Below are 19,357 nucleotides of genomic sequence, written 5' to 3'. Positions count from 1 at the left end.
AGGAGCATGCATATTTCTTAAGTCGTGTGTGTGTGTGTGTGTGTGTGTGTGTGTGTGTGTGTGTGTGTGTGTGTGTGTGGTTTTTCGTGAAATCCGAAGAAAAATTTTCAAATGTATGTAAAGTCTTCCTTCGGTCGTCTTCCCTCCTCATTCAATTCAACTGGAAACTTCGTTGTTGTGAAGGAGATGGGAAAGCTGCACCCTTATTCAATGATCCTGACTTCAGCCACCGATCCATGCTAGAAGTAATAAACTGGTCAAAAATAGACTTATGAAATAGGTAGTGCAGTAACAAAGCAAGTTGAACATTTATTGATGCCTGGGGCCGCATATGTACCAGCGAGCGCTGTGATTGGTCGACAAAGCTCGCTCCGCGCATGCGTAAAAGGTTTCAGCGCATCTAGCGCCGTGAGCCGGCGGACAAACGACCCCCGTATTGTTGCGAAACAGTCGATCAGAGAAGCCGCATTCTCTGGCACTAAACTGTGTATACGTTCTCATTTAGTAACCGTAAAGGCTGCTTGGGGATACGATCGGAAGGAAAAGTACACATGTTTTTCACACGAAAAAAAATAGTGATGAATTTGATTTCACATTTTCATTCAATAATTTTACTCATTATTTTACACGATTTGGTGTGAAAGCTGGACCCCTAAGGGGTCCGCGGACCACACGTTGGAAGCCCTGGTCTAGGGCGTACCCAAGATCTGAACTGGAGGGGGGGAGGGCAGGTCATACTAGTCTCAGGAAACAAGGACTCCAGACAACATACAGCACTTCTTATTAAATAAAACAGTAAACCAGTGAAAAACTGCTTTTAATAAACATTTTAAATAAAAGAATGCACTTGTACAATCCGAGAAAACATGCAGCATTTCTTATTTAATAAAACAGTAAACTAGTGAAAACCAGCGAATATCTCCTGGGGGGGGGGGGGCAGCTGCCCCCCCCCCCCCCTCCCCTGCCCCCTCGCTGGGTACGCCCATGGATATAGTATATTGAAACTGCCTGCCAGATTCTGTGCCTCACCGGGACTGGAACGTGGGAGTTAGTACCGCTCTGGCGCACAATCTGTAGAAAGTTTCAAATCCAGCGCGCGCTCCACTGCAGAATGAAAAGTTCATCTGGAAGTTACACAGTCTGACTTCTGACAACGTGACTGAGTTACCTCGGAGTAAAATTTCGGAAGTACGCTCGAGGCACGGTAACACTCGGATGTTATTTAACTGATGCAGTGCTTGGAGTGTTTGTACTACTGTCACGAAAGCCTTAGTCGCCTGTAGAAACAAATCAATTATTTTTTTCTACTAAAAGGAACCGAAGTATCTGATGGAACTTTCCGCAGCTGAAGATTTCAGGCTCAAGCGTTACCCGTAGTGTCCTATTCTGAACACAGATGAATACGGTAAAATAATGGTCCTAAGCAGCAGAAGTTAGCAACGGTGAGCAATGACCAGATATCCGTAGAGGATAATGTCGTATTATGTACTTTAGCGCAGTACTTAACTAGTTAAAAATTCCTGACGTTGATACGGCATACTGTGACAATTTGTGAAGAGATTTCCAAGATGGTGGCTGGAAATAACGGGCGGTTATAAACTTTCCGTATTTAAGACGTTACAACACGGAAACTAATGATCGTTTGAGTAACAAACTTGGTAACATTAATGTCCATAATATGGGGTGCATGGTTTTCATGCGTCATAGCGCCACCTCGCAGTTCCAATTATGGCCACCAGATGCCGTGATCAGTCATCGTGATTCATAGTTTCACACATTTGACCAGTCGCATGCACTTGTTGACGTCTCAACATGAGCTTGGACAAAAGGAGCAAGGCATTATCGGTGAAGCTCTATTATCAAAACAACGGTAATGCTGCAGCTGCACTTACAGAATATCTCCGGCTGGAAGGGTTACGGAAGCGTCCTTTCCCCACCTGCTGTGCGGAGTATGACGACGTTCGAATCGACTGCAGAACCGGGCGTCGCTCCGGTTGCACCACATGTTGTTGTAGTCTTCAGTCCCGAGACTGGTTTGATGCAGCTCTCCATGCTACTCTATCCTGTGCAAGCTTCATCTCCCAGTACCTACTGCAACCTACATCCTTCTGAATCTGCTTAGTGTATTCATCTCTTGGTCTCCCCCTACGATTTTTACCCTCCACGCTGCCCTCCAGTACTGAATTGGTGATCCCTTGATGCCTCAGAACATGTCCTACCAACCGATCCCTTCTTCTGGTCAAGTTGTGCCACAAACTTCTCTTCTCCCCAACCCTATTCAATACTTCCTCATTAGTTATGTGATCTACCCATCTAATCTCCAGCATTCTTCTGTAGCACCACATTTCGAAAGCTTCTATTCTCTTCTTGTCCAAACTATTTACCGTCCATGTTTCACTTCCATACATGGCTACACTCCATACAAATACTTTCAGAAATGACTTCCTGACACTTAAATCTATACTCGATGTTAACAAATTTCTCTTCTTCAGAAACGCTTTCCTTGCCATTGCCAGTCTACATTTTATATCCTCTCTACTTCGACCATCATCAGTTATTTTTCTCCCCAAATAGCAAAACTCCTTTACTACTTTAAGCGTCTCATTTCCTAATCTAATACCCTCAACATCACCCGACTTAATTCGACTACATTCCATTATCCTCGTTTTGTTTTTGTTGATGTTCATCTTATATCCTCCCTTCAAGACACCATCCATTCCGTTCAACTGCTCTTCAAAGTCCATTGCCATCTCTGACAGAATGACAATGTCATCGGCGAACCTCAAAGTTTTTATTTCTTCTCCATGGATTTTAATACCTACTCCGAATTTCTTTTGTTTCCTTTACTGCTTGCTCAATATACAGATTGAATAACATCGGGGAGAGGCTACAACCCTGTCTTACTCACTTCCCAACCACTGCTTCCCTTTCATGTCCCTCGACTCTTAAAACTGCCATCTGGTTTCTGTACAAATTGTAAATAGCCTTTCGCTCCCTGTATTTTACCCGTGCCACCTTTAGAATTTGAAAGAGAGTATTCCAGTCAACATTGTCAAAAGCTTTCTCTAAGTCTACAAATGCTAGAAACGTAGGTTTGCCTTTCCTCAATCTTTCTTCTAAGATAAGTCGTAAGGTCAGTATTGCCTCACGTGTTCCAGTATTTCTACGGAATCCAAACTGATCTTCCCCGAGGTCGGCCTCTACTAGTTTTTCCATTCGTCTGTAAAGAATTCGTGTTAGTAAACATGTGGTTGATGAAATCTCTGTTGCTAAGGCAGACAACGCTGCGCACAGTTCCCTGTCGTCAGGCAGTGCGCGTGCTGTGTCAAGACTGTTAACATCCCGTGGTCCACTGTACGGAAGGTGTTTCGAACCATTCTCAAATGAGACCCATAACAGATCCATATCGCACACAGTTTGCACCACAGGACGCACAACGACGTGTTGACTTCGCTCTCCAGTTTCTCGCAAGGACTGAAGTTGACAAGCGCTGGTTCTAGACCGTCCTATGGGCAAACGCTCATTTTTCTCTGACTGGTGAGGTGAACACACAGAATTGCCGAGTGCGGTGATCTTCACCTCCAGTCACTGTGCATGAACTCGCTCTGTGTGGTGAACATGTCGCCGTATTGTGTGGCTTCACGGACAAACTTCAACATTGGGCCATTCGTTTTTGAACAGGTTGGCGCTCAAGGACCATGGACATGCAGTGTGACTGTCCCGCGTTAGTGCGATGTGCTTCGCCAGCATGTCGTACCCGACCTACAGGGTAGAGATGCATTAAACTCGTGCAAGATGGAGCCCAACCGCATATCGCACGATCGAATTATCAGCCAATCGTTTTCAAATGCTTGGCCAGCACGATCACTTGATTTCATTCCCTGTGATTTCTGGTTGTGGGGCTACCTGAAAGACACGGTTTACCAGGGGTACATTCACACATGTGCGATCTGAAGCCCAACGTATCAAGAGATGTAGCCAGCATACCTACCGACATACTTCGTTCTGCTGTGCAGATTCCAATCCTGAGCTTTCAGGCTGCTCTTGACACTGATGGGTGGGGGGGGCCCCTTTTGTAACAGTAATGGTTCCAGAATGTAATACTATGATGTAACGTAGCAGCGCATTAAGTCTTTCAATTGAATTGATTTTGCATTATTTCTCTTCCCATTGTCCTTGACATTGTTAAAAGTTTGGTACTCGTACGGTAGTTTCCGAGCTATAACGTGTTAAATAAGGAAAGTTTAATCACCCGCTACATATGGTCTTTTATGTGGATATAGTTGTACATTTAGAGCGTTCCAAGATGATATAAAAGAGGTTCGAAAACTAAAAAGACAAAGCTAATTGGACAGTTCTCAATACCTACCCCCTCCTCTTCCTAGCCCACCGCCGTTCTTTCACTTAAACTTTAAAAAATATTTAGTTTAGGCCTGAATTTGGTAATATCTTAGACAGAATCTGAATAATTGTAACATCGAAAAGCAGTCACATGGACTATATGGTGGTATCAGCAGTGTCGAAATGTCGCTAGTTCAACAGCCGTTTAGTGCGCCTGCGGCGTACGTCCATACTGGACGTCATCGGCCGAAAACACCAACACCGCTACGGCGCTCGCTCTCCGAAGGCGAACAACATAATTTCCGGCCATGCAGGCGAGCTAGCGCAAGGTCACACTGTACCATCGCAGACGTTGTCTTCCAAGAACAGAGGCAACACTTGGCTGGCACGTCTGTACCAAACATGTAATTAAATCGTTTTATGCGGCACTCAAAATTTTATTTTCCGTAGATTATCCTACAGTTAACGAATTTAGGTTACAAAACTCTAAAGTTAAGACGGAGGCAGTTGTATACGTAAATAGTAGAATTAGCATGAAAAAAAATTTGTACTAACGGAAAACAGACGTAAGAATTACGAAATTCATAAAGAATGCGACTCAACATCACTAGGTTTCGACCTCAGATCCGCTTTATGCTATATGTTCCCTTTTCAACCAAACTCACATCGGCTGTACTATAATCTCAGAACACGAAGTGTATACCCATCGACGATAATGTTAGTAAATGTTACACCAGTTTGTCTACACGTTAACTGATACTGGATTTTGCATTATAGTGTGGTGTGGCGTGCATATAACTCTTATTACCTGATAATTACAGCAAAGTATCTGAAACAAAAGCATGCGCATTATCAAAGACTTCAGCATTTGGTTCCAACGCGGTTTGCTAAAATAATCTTCTCAGCTGTAGTGTATGAGCCTGACTAATTTCTACACAGTAGCACAAGAGCGGATAACGCACGTGGCTTGGCAGTATGTGTACGTTGAAGTTACATTCAGCGGAATGACTTTAATTCTTACGGTCTCATATTTTGCATTCTGTTCAGGGCGTGGTTAATTAATAATTTTTACTTAAATTTGCGACTTCCCAACTGGAATTTCTGCACATGCAGGACTTTGGGGCCGTACAGTTGTTTGCTTACTGATACATAGGTATGTAAGAAGTTCTAACGTAGTAGGCAAACTAGAAACTCTGAAATGGGAAATGCTAAGCCTCAGTCTAGATATAGGTGTAAGTTAAGCGAAATGAAAACACAAAGATTCTTGGTCAGATGAGTACAGGGTAATAATAGGCTTCAATATAAATAGGAAGGCAGGGCAGTGTTACTGTGAACAGTTCAGAGACAGGGCTGTTATCAGAATCAACAGCAAACTAACAACGATAATTCAGGTATACATGCCGATGTCGCAAGCTGGAGATGAGAAAAGTATGTGCGGATGTTGAACGGGTAGTGCAGTACTTAAAGGGAGATGAAAATCTAATAGCCATTGGGACAGAAATGCGGTTGTAGGGGAAGGAGTGGAAGAAGAGGTTACGAGAGAATACGGACTTGGTGCTATCAATGAGAGAGGAGAAAGACTGAGTTCTTCAGTAAATTTCAACAAGTAATAGGAAATAATCTATTCAAGAATCATAAAAAGCTAGTATATAGTTGGGAAAGGTCGAGTGATGGGAAAGATTAGTCATATTACATTATGGTCAGGAAGAGATTCCGAAATCAGATACTGGGTTTTAAGGCGTATCAAGGAGCAGACAGACTCAGATCACAATTTAGTAATGATAAAGAGTAGGCAGAAGTTTTTCAGGGAGAATAAAGGCGCAATGGAATGGGATACGGACTTTAAGGAATGAGGAGATACGCTTGAAGTTATGAGTCTATAGATACTGTGATCAGAAATAACTAATAGGGAGTACAGTTGAAGAAAAATGGACGTCTCTAAAAAGGGCCATAACAGAAGTTGAAGAGAAAAAAAAGTACAAAGGTGGTCAGTGCGAAGAAACCATGGTTAAAAGAAGAAATACTTCAGTTGATGCATAAAAGTACGCAAATGTTCAGGACAAATCAGGAATACAGAAATAAATCAGAGGAAAGAAATAAGTAGGTAGTGCAGGGAAGCTAAGAGGTAGTGGCTGCATGAAAAACGTGAAGACATAGAAAAAGATGGTCGGAAGGACTGACTCAGCATATAGGAAAGTTAAAACAACCTTTGGTGAAACGAAGAGCAAGGGTGGTACCACAAAGACTGCAAAGGGAATTCCACTGCTGTATACAGAGAAGAGAGGGTACAGGTGGAAAGAGTACATTGAAGGCCTCTGAGGGGAAGACTTGTCCGATGACGTAACACAAGAAACAGGAGTCGGTATAGAAGAGACGGGGACCCAGTACTGGAATTAAAATTTAAAACGGCTTCGGAAGACTTGAGACTGAATAAGGGAGAAGAAATAGATAAAATTCTACCGGAGTTTCTAAAATCATTGGGAAGTGGCATCAAAAATATTCCCGTTGATGTGTAGAATAGGAATCTAGCGATGTCCCGTGACTTCCGGAAAATCATCCATAAAATTCCGAAGATTGCAAGAGCCGGGAAGGGCGAGAATTACCGTACAACCAGCTTAACAGCTCGTGCATCCAAGTTGCTGACTGATAAAACTAGGCTTGGGATATCTTAAGGGCAATACATGGAAAGTGGACCCACACATTTGTCATTTGTTTTGTGAAATACACCTTATTACTTAATGGCGCCATTAACATTTCAATTTACAAACTTACTAAAGGTATCAGAAATCTGAGCAAGAGTTGGACAGGCTCAAATCATTTTTTAAAAAACTTATACCATTATAAGCAGGACATAAAAACAGAGCACAGAATTCCCAAAAACAAGCAGTCATGGGTGCAAGCATGTTTGATAAACCATTTTATCAACTAAACGAATTACAAAAACAGTTGTTAAATGTACTAACAAATTGCAAACCTAGCTGGCCGCTACACAGTTGGACAACATTAATCCAAAATATCGAGTTGCTCACAAGACACGCCACTGACTGTAGCTGTTGGAAGGCCGCTTAGCAGTGCTCAACCCCTAATAAAAATCTCCTAAACAACAAAATACACAGTCCCTCAAACAGACCAGCTGAAAAGGTATAAAATTTATACATAAATGACCGCCCATGTATCGCAACCGAAAATTAACGCCGCCGCTTAATACATAGCCGGCCAACGGCCTTGCCGCAGTGGTAACACCGGTTCCCGTCAGATCACCGAAGTGAAGGGCTGTCGGGCTCGGCTAGCACTTGGATGGGTGACCCTCCGGTCTGCCGAGCGCCGTTGGCAAGCGGGGTGCTCTCAGTCCTTGTGAGGCAAACTGAGGAGCTCCTTGATTGTGAAGTAGCGGCTCAGGTCTCTGAAACTGACATACGGCCGGGAGAGCGGTGAGCTGACCACATGCCCCTCCATATCCGCATCCAGTGACGCCTATGGGCTAAGGATGACACGGCGGCCGATCGGTACCGTTGGGCCTTCATGGCCTGTTCGGGAGGAGTTTTAATACATATACAACTGCCCAAATTTCAAGATCAGCTGACGTACATACAATTGAAATGTACTTCAACTGGTACAGACCAGCAGAAACTTTGACACAATCCTTAATAATTACACAATTGCCCAAAACTTGAAATAAGCTGAAAGCTACGCCATACGACTATCACAGTCAATAAGAAACGAGTAGCCAAATTTACATCTACACCTACATCCACACTCCGCAAGCCACCTGACAGTGTGTGGCGTAGGGTACCTTGAGTACCTCTATCGGTTCTCCTGTCTATTCCACTCTCGTATTGTTCGTGGAAAGGAGGATTGTCGGTGTGCCTCTGTGTGGGCTCTAATCTCTTTGATTTTATCCTCATGGTCTCTTCGCGAGATATACGGAGGAGGGAGCAATATACTGCTTGACTCCTTGGTGAAGGTATGTTCTCGAAACTTCAGCAAAGGCCCGTACCGAGCTACTGAGCGTATCTCCTGCAGAGTCTTCCACTAGAGTTTATCTATCATCTCCGTAACGCATTTCGCGATTACTAAATGATCCTGTAACGAAGCGCGCTGCTCTCCGTTGGATCTTCTCCATCTCCTCTATTAACCTTATCTGGTACGAATCCCACACTGCTAAGCAGTATTGGAACACTGGGCGAACAAGCGTACTGTAACCTACTTCGTTTTCGGATTGCATTTCCTTAGGATTCTTCCAATGAATCTGTCTGGGATCTGCTTTACCGACGATTAATTTGATGTGGTCTTTCCATTTTAAATCACTCCTAATGCCTACTCCCAGATTAATTTATGGAATTAACTGATTCCAGTTGCTGACCTGCTATGTTGTAGCTAAATGACATGGGATCTTTCTTTCTATGTACCCGCAGACACATTACACTTGTCTACATTGAGATTCAATTGCCATTCCCTGCACCATGCGTCAATTCGCTGCAGATCCTTCTGCATTTCAGTACAATTTTCCATTGTTACAGCCTTTAGATATACCACAGCATCATCCGCAAAAAGCCACAGTGAACTTCCGATGTTATCCATAAGGTCATTTATGTATATTGTGAATAGAAACAGTCCTACGACACTCCCCTGCGGCACACCTGAAATCACTCTTACTTTGGAAGACTCCTCTCCATTGAGAATGACATGCTGCGTTCTGTTATCTAGGAACTCCTCAATCCAATCACGCAAGTGGTCTGATAGTCCATATCCTCTTACTCTGGTCATTAAACGACTGTGGGGAAACTGTATCGAACGCCTTGCGGATGTCAAGAAACACGGCATCTACCTGGGAACCCGTATCTATGGCCCTCTGAATCTCGTGGACGAATAGCGCGAGCTGGGTTTCACACGATCGTCTTTTTCGAAAGCCACGCTGATTCCTACAAAGTAGATTTCTAGTCTCCAGAAAAGTCATTATACTCGAACATAAAGCAAGTGTAGTAGCTAATGACTGTCGATCAAGGTAAGGTTCGGCAGTTTATCTTGATAAGTAACAGATCTTAAATTGCACATGCAGAGAAGTAGTAATAAGAGTTCCAGCCTTAGAAGAACAGTTACAGAGGTATAATGAGGAAAAACCTCAGGCTTGGCAGACACGCCTTAACTTCCTGGGCTCTTCAAATCCGCCAAACAGATGTAACTACTCGTGCCTGCGTGAACGGCGACATTCAGCCGTGGCACACGTGAAACGACCAACCTAACGAGCCACTACGACGCGGCTGGTAGCGGCGGCCGGCTGCCAGTCATACAAGGCTGCACTCCACACAAATACCTTTGTAAAATAGTATCCAACCATTAGAATTTATATTCGGAGTGAACAAATTTTCTTTTTCAGAGCGCTTTTCTTGCTATTGACAGTCTTCAGTCAGGTTTGCGTCTGCACCAGGAAATGCCTGACAATTTAAAATCTGGTTTCGAAAACTGTTCCCAATATACAGGGTGATTCAAAAAGAATACCACAACTTTAGGAATTTAAAACTCTGCAACGACAAAAGGCAGAGCTAAGCACTATCTGTCGGCGAATTAAGGGAGCTATAAAGTTTCATTTAGTTGTACATTTGTTCGCTTGAGGCGCTGTTGACTAGGCGTCAGCGTCAGTTGATGCTAAGATGGCGACCGCTCAACAGAAAGCTTTTTGTGTTATTGAGTACGGCAGAAGTGAATCGACGACAGTTGTTCAGCGTGCATTTCGAACGAAGTATGGTGTTAAACCTCCTGATAGGTGGTGTATTAAACGTTGGTATAAACAGTTTACAGATAATGGGTGTTTGTGCAAAGGGAAAAGTTCTGGACGGCCGAGAACGAGTGATGAAAATGTAGCACGCATCCAGCAAGCATTTGTTCGCAGCCCAGGAAAATCGACTCGCAGAGCTAGCAGAGAGCTGCAAATTCCACAATCAACTGTAGGGAGAGTCCTACGAAAAAGGTTAGTTATGAAACCTGAACGTCAACTACCCGAGGCGATGGATCGGCGCCAGGCAGCCCGTGACAGAGCACTTCATCACTGGCCTCCAAGAAGCCCTGATCTTACCCCCTGCAATTTTTTCTTATGGGGGTATGTTAAGAATATGGTGTTTCGGCCACCTCTCCCAGCCACCATTGATGATTTGAAACGAGAAATAACAGCAGCTATCCAAACTGTTACGCCTGATATGCTACAGAGAGTGTGGAACGAGTTGGAGTATCGGGTTGATAATGGCAGAGTGTCTGGAGGGGACCATATTGAACATCTCTGAACTTGTTCTTGAGTGAAAAAAACCTTTTTAAATACTCTTTGTAATGATGTATAACAGAAGGTTATATTATGTTTCTTTCATTAAATACACATTTTTAAAGTTGTGGTATTCTTATTGAATCACCCTGTATATTATTCTTTCGTGATTCTTAAGCAAGGTGCTGGCGATGATTACATTAGGCTCTGTGGGAAATTCTATCAGGTGGCTTCCACTTTCATCCCTTCCACCTAGACTTTGTGTTCTTACTGTTTTCGTGTACCTGCTACCGTATCACATTTTAAATTTTTGTCTCGCTTAACTATCTGAATAATCACTTTTGTCGTACATTGTTTCAATGTGTTAGGAGATAGTGAACAATCCTGAACGGTACTCATGAAATCTGTTTATGGTGAAATGAGAAAACATGAATAATGAAATATGTGAAAGAGTACATTGTACAGAAAATGAAAAATTGGTATGTATTCGCCCAACTTCGTCTTTCCTTCATGTAGGTGTAAGATACAGTTAATCAAACGCACCGCGCGTTTCAGTGGGTCCTGCCCCGTACCTCAGTGGCTGTCAGTCATTGGCTACCGCTAACGTCTGCCGCTTCCAGATGGGAACGCCAATTCCGCGAGCCGCCGCGTCAACGCGGGAAACGCTTGCCGCTGCCGTTGCCGCACGCCGCGCTCTAGTGGGAACCGGCCTTTAGACGCCTTGCGACGACCTGGAAGCCGCCGCGCCAACACACGCCTCTGCTCAGAGCCCAGGGAACAGGAACGCGTCGGTTGCCACCAAAGCTACCCTGCCAACACACATGAAAATGGAACAATCTGATCTGAGCAAATAGAGCTTCACACAAGAGTGGCAAGGGAGCAAAAAAAATTACATAACGGCAAGCGGGTACCAATAAGTTAAATTTAACACTTCTTAAAATTACTAGTGTTCGCTGCCTATCATATCAGCGCCTGTTGATTCAACAACACAAACATACGCACAGATCACCTTGCCTCCCACACAGATCGAACCACATTTTAGAATTGTCTGACCAGCTGCAAACTCTATACTCCACTTACGAACCTTTTTGACATCCATGCACGACTCACCATACACTTCCGTTAATTGGTGATGGATTTCAATCGGCGCAGCGCCCTTTGCGTTCAAAAACCGAATAACTGCGGGCAATTCGCACTTGGCGGTAACATCCAGCGGGAGCTCCATTCTCGACGGCAGTCAAGCCAACACGGAGTGCCTCAGCGCGGCGTGGGCATGGTTACACACATCGCGTGAAGCACTCTTCATAACAGTGTGACCAACTACCACACAGAGTTCTATACTAATAAAAAAATAGACCTTACTTTTGGGATTACCCTCGTACATTGTACGAGGGCAGTTCAATAAGTAATGCAACACATTTTTTTTTCTGAAACAGGGGTTGTTTTATTCAGCATTGAAATACACCAGGTTATTCCCCAATCTTTTAGCTACACAACACTATTTTTCAACGTAATCTCCATTCAATGCTACGGCCTTACGCCACATTGAAATGAGGGCCTGTATGCCTGCACGGTACCATTCCACTGGTCGATGTCGGAGCCAACGTCGTACTGCATCAATAACTTCATCATCCGCGTAGTGCCTTCCACGGATTGCGTCCTTCATTGGGCCAAACATATGGAAATACGACGGTGCGAGATCGGGGCTGTGGGGTGCATGAGGAAGAACAGTCCACTGAAGTTTTGTGAGCTCCTCTCGGGTGCGAAGACTTGTGTGAGGTCTTGCGTTGTCATGAAGAAGAAGTTCGTTTAGATTTTTGTGCCTACGAACACGCTGAAGTCGTTTCTTCAATTTCTGAAGAGTAGCACAATACACTTCAGAGTTGATCGTTTGACCATGGGGAAGGACATCGAACAGAATAACCCCTTCAGCGTCCCAGAAGACTGTAACCATGACTTTACCGGCTGAGGGTATGGCTTTAAACTTGGTAGGGGAGTGGGTGTGGCGCCACTCCATTGATTGCCGTTTTGTTTCAGGTTCGAAGTGATGAACCCATGTTTCATCGCCTGTAACAATCTTTGACAAGAAATTGTCACCCTCAGCCACATGACGAGCAAGCAATTGCGCACAGATGGTTCTCCTTTGCTCTTTATGGTGTTCAGTTAGACAACGAGGGACCCAGCGGGAACAAACCTTTGAATATCCCAACTGGTGAAAAATTGTGACAGCACTACCAACAGAGATGTCAAGTTGAGCACTGAGTTGTTTGATGGTGATCCGTCGATCATCTCGAACGAGTGTGTTCGCACGCTCCGCCATTGCAGAAGTCACAGCTGTGCACGGCCGGCCCGCACGCGGGAGATCAGACAGTCTTGCTTGACCTTGCGGCGATGATGACACACGCTTTGCCCAACGACCCACCGTACTTTTGTCCACTGCCAGATCACCGTAGACATTCTGCAAGCGCCTATGAATATCTGAGATGCCCTGGTTTTCCGCCAAAAGAAACTCGATCACTGCCCGTTGTTTGCAACGCACATCCGTTACAGACGCCATTTTAACAGCTCCGTACAGCGCTGCCACCTGTCGGAAGTCAATGAAACTATACGAGACGAAGCGGGAATGTTTGAAAATATTCCACAAGAAATTTCCGGTTTTTTCAACTAAAACTGGCCGAGAAAAAAATGTGTTGCATTACTTATTGAACTGCCCTCGTATTTGTAGTCTCTGTAAGAATTTTGCTCTGGTTTTCAGTAACAACTATAGTGATTCGCGAGGAACGTTTATGCATGTAATTTAAAAGTATTTTTTGGTTAATCAGCTGAGCTGTGAATCAGCAGTAATATCACATAAAAATACTTGCCATTACAATTTTACATTGTATTCTAAATCTGCCTGTAGGGATTTTGCTCTGGTTTTCACTAAGAAGAAGAGTGAGCCACGAGGAGTGTTTGGGTGTCTAATTTACAAATATTTTTGCTGATTAGCTGAGCTATGAAGTAGTTCCCTGTCACTGTGAAAACAACGCCTTCGCCATCTAGTGGCGACAGGTGGAAGGCGGTGACTAGCGCAACACGCCGGTGCGTTTTACACATAGACACTGCCGGAGAAACTATGCCCACGACACATTCAGCATCTGTAACGTCTCAATGCGAATACAGGCTGGTAACTGATGCATGGTTGCACTTCGACTGTCTGGTATGAGGTTAAAATATTCCATAAAGCATCCGGCGAAGCGATCCGCAGCATAGTTCGAAATTTGTCATAAAACCTCTACTGCCCACCGTAGCGTTTTATTCTCTGGATTCTTCCTTCAAATCTTTCTAGTTCTCCCAGTTAGCATAGAATGTTCATATAACTCCACAATTAATAAAATAAATGAGACATTAGTTAAAGAATCCGAAATTACACAGAAAATTACAAACTTAAAATGTAAAAAGTTTCGAACGTTATGCAATTGCCAGTACCAATATATTGACAGTATTGACTCGATAACTGGTAATCAGAGATTCTCGACTCCTGGGTGGGTGAAATATCAATGTACATGCAGATTCCATTTCCCAGATTTCTGGACAGCATTAGACACAATTTATTCCTTATCGCAGAGAATACTTGCACGAGATATGGCCTAGAACACACATTGGAATTAGTAACATTGGCCGATCGTCATACGCTCGACTACTCAAAAGAAGAAAACACTTAACTGCACTTAGGTGACCTCGCGGAAGATCAGTTTGGCTTCCGTAGAAATGCTGGAACACGTGAAGCAATACTGACCCTACGACTTATCTTAGAGGAAAGATTAAGGAAAGGCAAACCTACGTTTCTAGCATTTGCAGACTTAGAGAAAGCTTTTGACAATGTTGACTGGAATACTCTCAAATTCTGAAGGTGGCAGGGGTAAAATACAGGGAGCGAGAGGCTATTTACAATTTGTACAGAAAGAAGATGGCAGTCATAAGAGTGGACGGGCATGAAAGGGAAGCAGTGGTTTGGAAGGGAGTGAGACAGGGTTGTAGCCCATCCCTGATGCTATTCAATCTGTATATTGAGCAAGCAGTAAAGGAAACAAAAGAAAAGTTTGGAGAAGAAATAAAAACTTTGAGGTTCGCCGATGACACTGTAATTCTGTCACAGCAAAGAACTTGGAAGAGCAGTTGAACGGAATTGACAGTGTCTTGAAAGGAGGATATAAGATGAACATCAACAAAAGCAAAACGAGGATCATGGATGTAGTCGAATTATGTCGGGTGATGCTGAAGGAATTAGATAAGAAAATGAGACGCTTAAAGTAGAAAGAGTTTCGCTATTTGGGGAGCAAAATAACTGATTATGGTCGAAGTGGAGAGGATATAAAATGTAGACTGGCAATGGCAAGGAAAGCGTTTAGAAAAATTTAACATAGAGTATAGATTTAAGTGTTAGGAAGTCGTTTCTGAAAGTATTTGTATGGAGTGTAGCCATGTATGGAAGTGAAAATGGACGATAAATAGTTTAGACAAGAAGAGAATAGAAGCTTTCGAAATGTGGTGCCACAGAAGAATGTTGAAGATTAGATGGGTAGATCACATAACTAATGAAGTATTGAATAGAAAAGGGGAGAAGAGGAGCTTGTGGCACAACTTGACAAGAAGGGATCGGTTGGTAAGACATGTTCTGAGACATCGAGGGATCACCAATTTAGTATTGGAGCGCAGCGTGGAGCGTAAAAATCTTAGAGGGAGACAGAGATGAATACACTAAGCAGATTCAGAAGGATGTAGGCTGCAGTAAGTACTGGGGGATGAAGCAGCTTGCACAGGATAGAGTAGCATGGAGAGCTGCATCAAACCAGTCTCAGGACTGAGGACCACAACAACAGGTGAGGAGCCGCGAGTTGCAGGAGTGCAGGCAGAGTTTTATTTCCTCCAGGCCCCACGGGCGATAATCGAGGTGCCGTAAACGTGATGTTCGTAGTGCCGGCTGGTAACTTGCCGACCATGTTGCACGCTACGTCCTTCTCTCTACGCTCCGCCCGCCGCTACCAATACTGAAGTGAACCGGCAGGGCATGCCGCCGACCGGTTTAACCTTACGCCGTTCCTCGAGACACGCGCATGAGTACCCGAAAAGCCACAACTTGCCAGCCACGTGCTCCTCAGCCAACTGGCCTGGCGAGGCCCCGCCAAACCAACAAAAAACACACACACACACACACACACACACACACACACACACACACACACACACACACCTCGACCACAGACCCTATCTCGCGATACAGGGCATTGGCAACCTAAGCAGTTAGTGGAGCCAGTGCAAAGCCATACCACCAATATTAGAGCCGCTACGGCTCACTGACAAGAGTAGTAAACAGAAGAATGGAGAAGAAAATTGATATTGTGTTAGAAGACGATCAGTTCGGCGTTAGGAAAGGTAAGGGGCACCGGAGAGGCAATTCTGACGTTGCGGTTGATAATGGGAGCAAGAGTGAAAAAAAAATACACACGCGTTCATAGGGTTTGTCGACAACGTAAAATGGTGTACTATGTTAGAAATTCTGAGAGAGACGGGTAATTCAAGAGTACGATATGTACAAGAACCAGCAGGAAATAAGAGTGAACGACCAAGAACAAAGTGCTCGGGTTAAAATGGGTGTAAGACAGGAATGTAATCATTCGCCTCCTACTGATCAATCTATACACCGAAAAAGCAATGTGGGGGGGGGGGAGAGGGATAAATGTTCACGAGTGGAATTGAAAGCAAAGCTGAAAGGATATCAATGACACAATTCTGACATTGGTATCCTCGGTGATAGTGAACAAATATTAGAGGTTCTGCTGAATGGAATGAACGGTGGAATGAGTACAGAATACGGATTGAGAGTAAATCGAAAAAAGCCGAAAGTAGCAGAAATGACAACAGCGGGAAACTTGAGGATTCGTAACCACAAAGTAGTAGTAGTAGTTAATGAATTCCGCTCCCTACGCAGCAATATAACGCGTGACAGAGGAAGCAACGAGGACATAAAAAGCTGACGAACAATGGCAAAAAGGACATTCTTGGCCAAGAGAAGTCCACTGGTATCACACATAGGCCTTAATTTGAGAATGTAAGTTTGGAGCACAGCATTAAATGGCAGTTAAACTTGGACTATGGGAAAACCGAAAAAGACTGAAGCATTTGAGATTTAGTGCTAAAGAAGAATGCTGAAAACTAGGCGCACTGATAAAGTGAGGAATAAGGTGCTTCTACGGAGAACTGGCGAGGAAAGAAATATATGGAAAACACTGACAGGGAGAAAGGACAGGATGGCAGGACATGTGTTAAGACATCGCGGAGTAACTTCCATGGTACTAGAGGGAGCGGTAGAGGGTGAAAACTGTAGAGGAAAACAGATTGGAATAACCACAGCAAATAAGAAGACGTAGGTTGCAACTGCTACTGTGAGATGAACAGGTTGACACAGGCGGCATCAAACCAGTCATAAGACTGATGACTAAAAAAAGTATTTAACAAACTAAATGCTTCTGCAGACTAAAAAAATTAGGGGTCACTATTTTCGCGAATATCTGTAAATTTCGTCTTAGTGGATAGTGGATATAAGTTTGAGACCATGTTGCTGAAGCTTAACTTACTATTGGTGCGTCAAATCTACGTAGATTCCATCGTAGGGCTTAAAATTCCAGGGTTCGGTAACAAAACACTTTCCAATCAATGAAAGATTCCTCTCGTGACACCAGTACATTTTGGTGATGTTTCCAACGTGCTTGCGTGTATTTCTAACGGCGTTCCTCCTGATGGATGAAATTTATTGGATAAAGACAGCTGTGTTCAAATGTTTGAGCCAAGCAGTTGTTAGAGGAAACGTGAAACTAAGGCAAGCGTGAGGTGTTAGTTCCAAGGTTTTCACCACAGAAAGCGGCAAAACACCTGAAGTAATGAATTTTTAACTCGTTAATGTTATGTTAAATCGAAATGCCACCTCATGATATTTTCATAAAACATAAGTCTTGTTACATATTGCAGGATAAATGTTGAACCAGTGTCGCTGAAATCATAATGCAGTCATACGCATTTCGCGATGTTGGAGAGGTAAACGTCATGGTAGAGCTTCAAATACCGGAGATACAGCTATGTCATAATTTGCACATTCTTTCGTCTGACAAATTGCTAATTTGGAAAATAATTTCCATAAACTGTGGGTTCGATATAATGGAATGGGTCAGAGAAAAAGTGCTTACCACCTGGTATAGGATAATGCCTCAGAAAACATGTCCAAATAAACTGTTGGGTTTGATTTTGTACGAGGGGACGTATCGGAGAAGAGTGAAGAAATAACTTACCAAATAATTACAGACATAAACAACATAGGTTGGTTGTGCCTAAATGACAACGTTGGTGTAGTTGTTAACCCTCCCTGGATATTTGTACGTAGTTGAAAGATTAAATGTGATCTGAAAGTGTGGAGGACATTATAATATAGAAAAAAATGCCCTGAAAATTTTTGGTCGGAAGCGGCATTCACCGAACAAGAACTGTGATGGTAGACAGGAGGAATGTTAGTACTAAGAAAAAAGGTTTTATGGACTCAAATTACAAAACGGAAGTCAGCAGAGCATGTCAGTGTGTTTAACCAAAGAAAAAAAGAAACCAAAAGGTTTCGGGGCATGTGAACTAATCTCACAAAACTGTGGGCAATAAAAGTAAACGCAAACTGGTTACAATGTTTTGGGGATTCCAGGAGACTAGAAAAAAGTGGGTAGAACAGGAGACCTACATGGACGGGCAGGAAAGATATCGGTGAAAATATGAAAAAAATAGAGGTGGAAATGTATGTAAGAAAGGTGAAAAATAAGTCGAATGTGTTCCTGATGGTCTAAAACTAAATTTATTGTTATTATTTATTATTACTTTTAAAGTAACCCGACACAGTGCAACGACAATAAGTAAATATCAGACAAGTGTTGGTTCATACTACATATGAGTAAATGAAATTGGACTTAACGATATCCATTCTTAGTGCACAAATATTTGCCGTATAGACTGAAGTGAAAAAAAAATTAACTCTGGTCTGCAGCAAGTCACATCAGTGCACTTAAACTGTAATCATTTCGAATCAAGTGTGGACTAGCCAGTGATGTGGAGACATGGTCTCCCTTCCCCCTACCCACCACGCAGGTCACCAGGTGTACCAAAAATTTGTCATAAGCATCACCTCGACGCTACCAAAACGGAGGAGTAAGGGAGAAAGTTGCTCCCTTCCGCTAGTGGAAATTTCCACTTCCAACGTCTCTCTCTCTCTCTCTCTCTCTCTCTCTCTCTCTCTCTCTCTCTCTCTGGTTTTCAGCACAGTGACTCATTAGGGCGCTATCGCCTTTGAAAGACGAGAACGAGAGCTGAGCCGTTCCGTCCGCGGGAGGAGAAAAAGCGAGGCGGCCGGAAGCGCGCGCACTGGCCATGCAGAGAGAGAGAGAGAGAGAGAGAGAGAGAGAGAGAGAACCGGGTCTGGCTGCGTTAATTTGAGAGACGCAGCACATCGATCCAACTGGTGGCCCGTTGCGTAACCGTTGCTGCGCCCACTGGTCTCGTACAAAGTGGTGCAGTTAACGCTGGCCGCAGAACTCGTAGTAAGCGCAGAAAGTATTCAGGCATAGAGTTCTTTTGTAAAATCTAGGAGCTCCACTGCCCTGGCAGCGTAGCTCGAGGACCGCTAGTATGAACTGAAATCTTTCTGTAGTATAGGAAATGATCCGCATCGAGTCAGTTAAATCCAAATTATGT

General features: G+C 43.6%; 1 protein-coding gene and 1 pseudogene across 2 annotated transcripts in view; both read left to right on the top strand.

Moving 5' to 3' along the window:
• The window catches only part of LOC126191293 (synaptic vesicle membrane protein VAT-1 homolog-like), a 194,185-nt gene that overhangs the window by 97,810 nt on the left and 77,018 nt on the right, over positions 1-19,357 (top strand). The gene's annotated exons all lie outside the window — the stretch shown is intronic.
• On the top strand, positions 7,557-7,674 carry LOC126089630 (5S ribosomal RNA; annotated as a pseudogene).

Source organism: Schistocerca cancellata, chromosome 6, assembly GCF_023864275.1.
Source record: "Schistocerca cancellata isolate TAMUIC-IGC-003103 chromosome 6, iqSchCanc2.1, whole genome shotgun sequence".
In the NCBI taxonomy this organism is placed as follows: Eukaryota; Metazoa; Arthropoda; class Insecta; order Orthoptera; family Acrididae; genus Schistocerca; species Schistocerca cancellata.
This window is presented reverse-complemented; position numbering and strand designations above follow the sequence as displayed.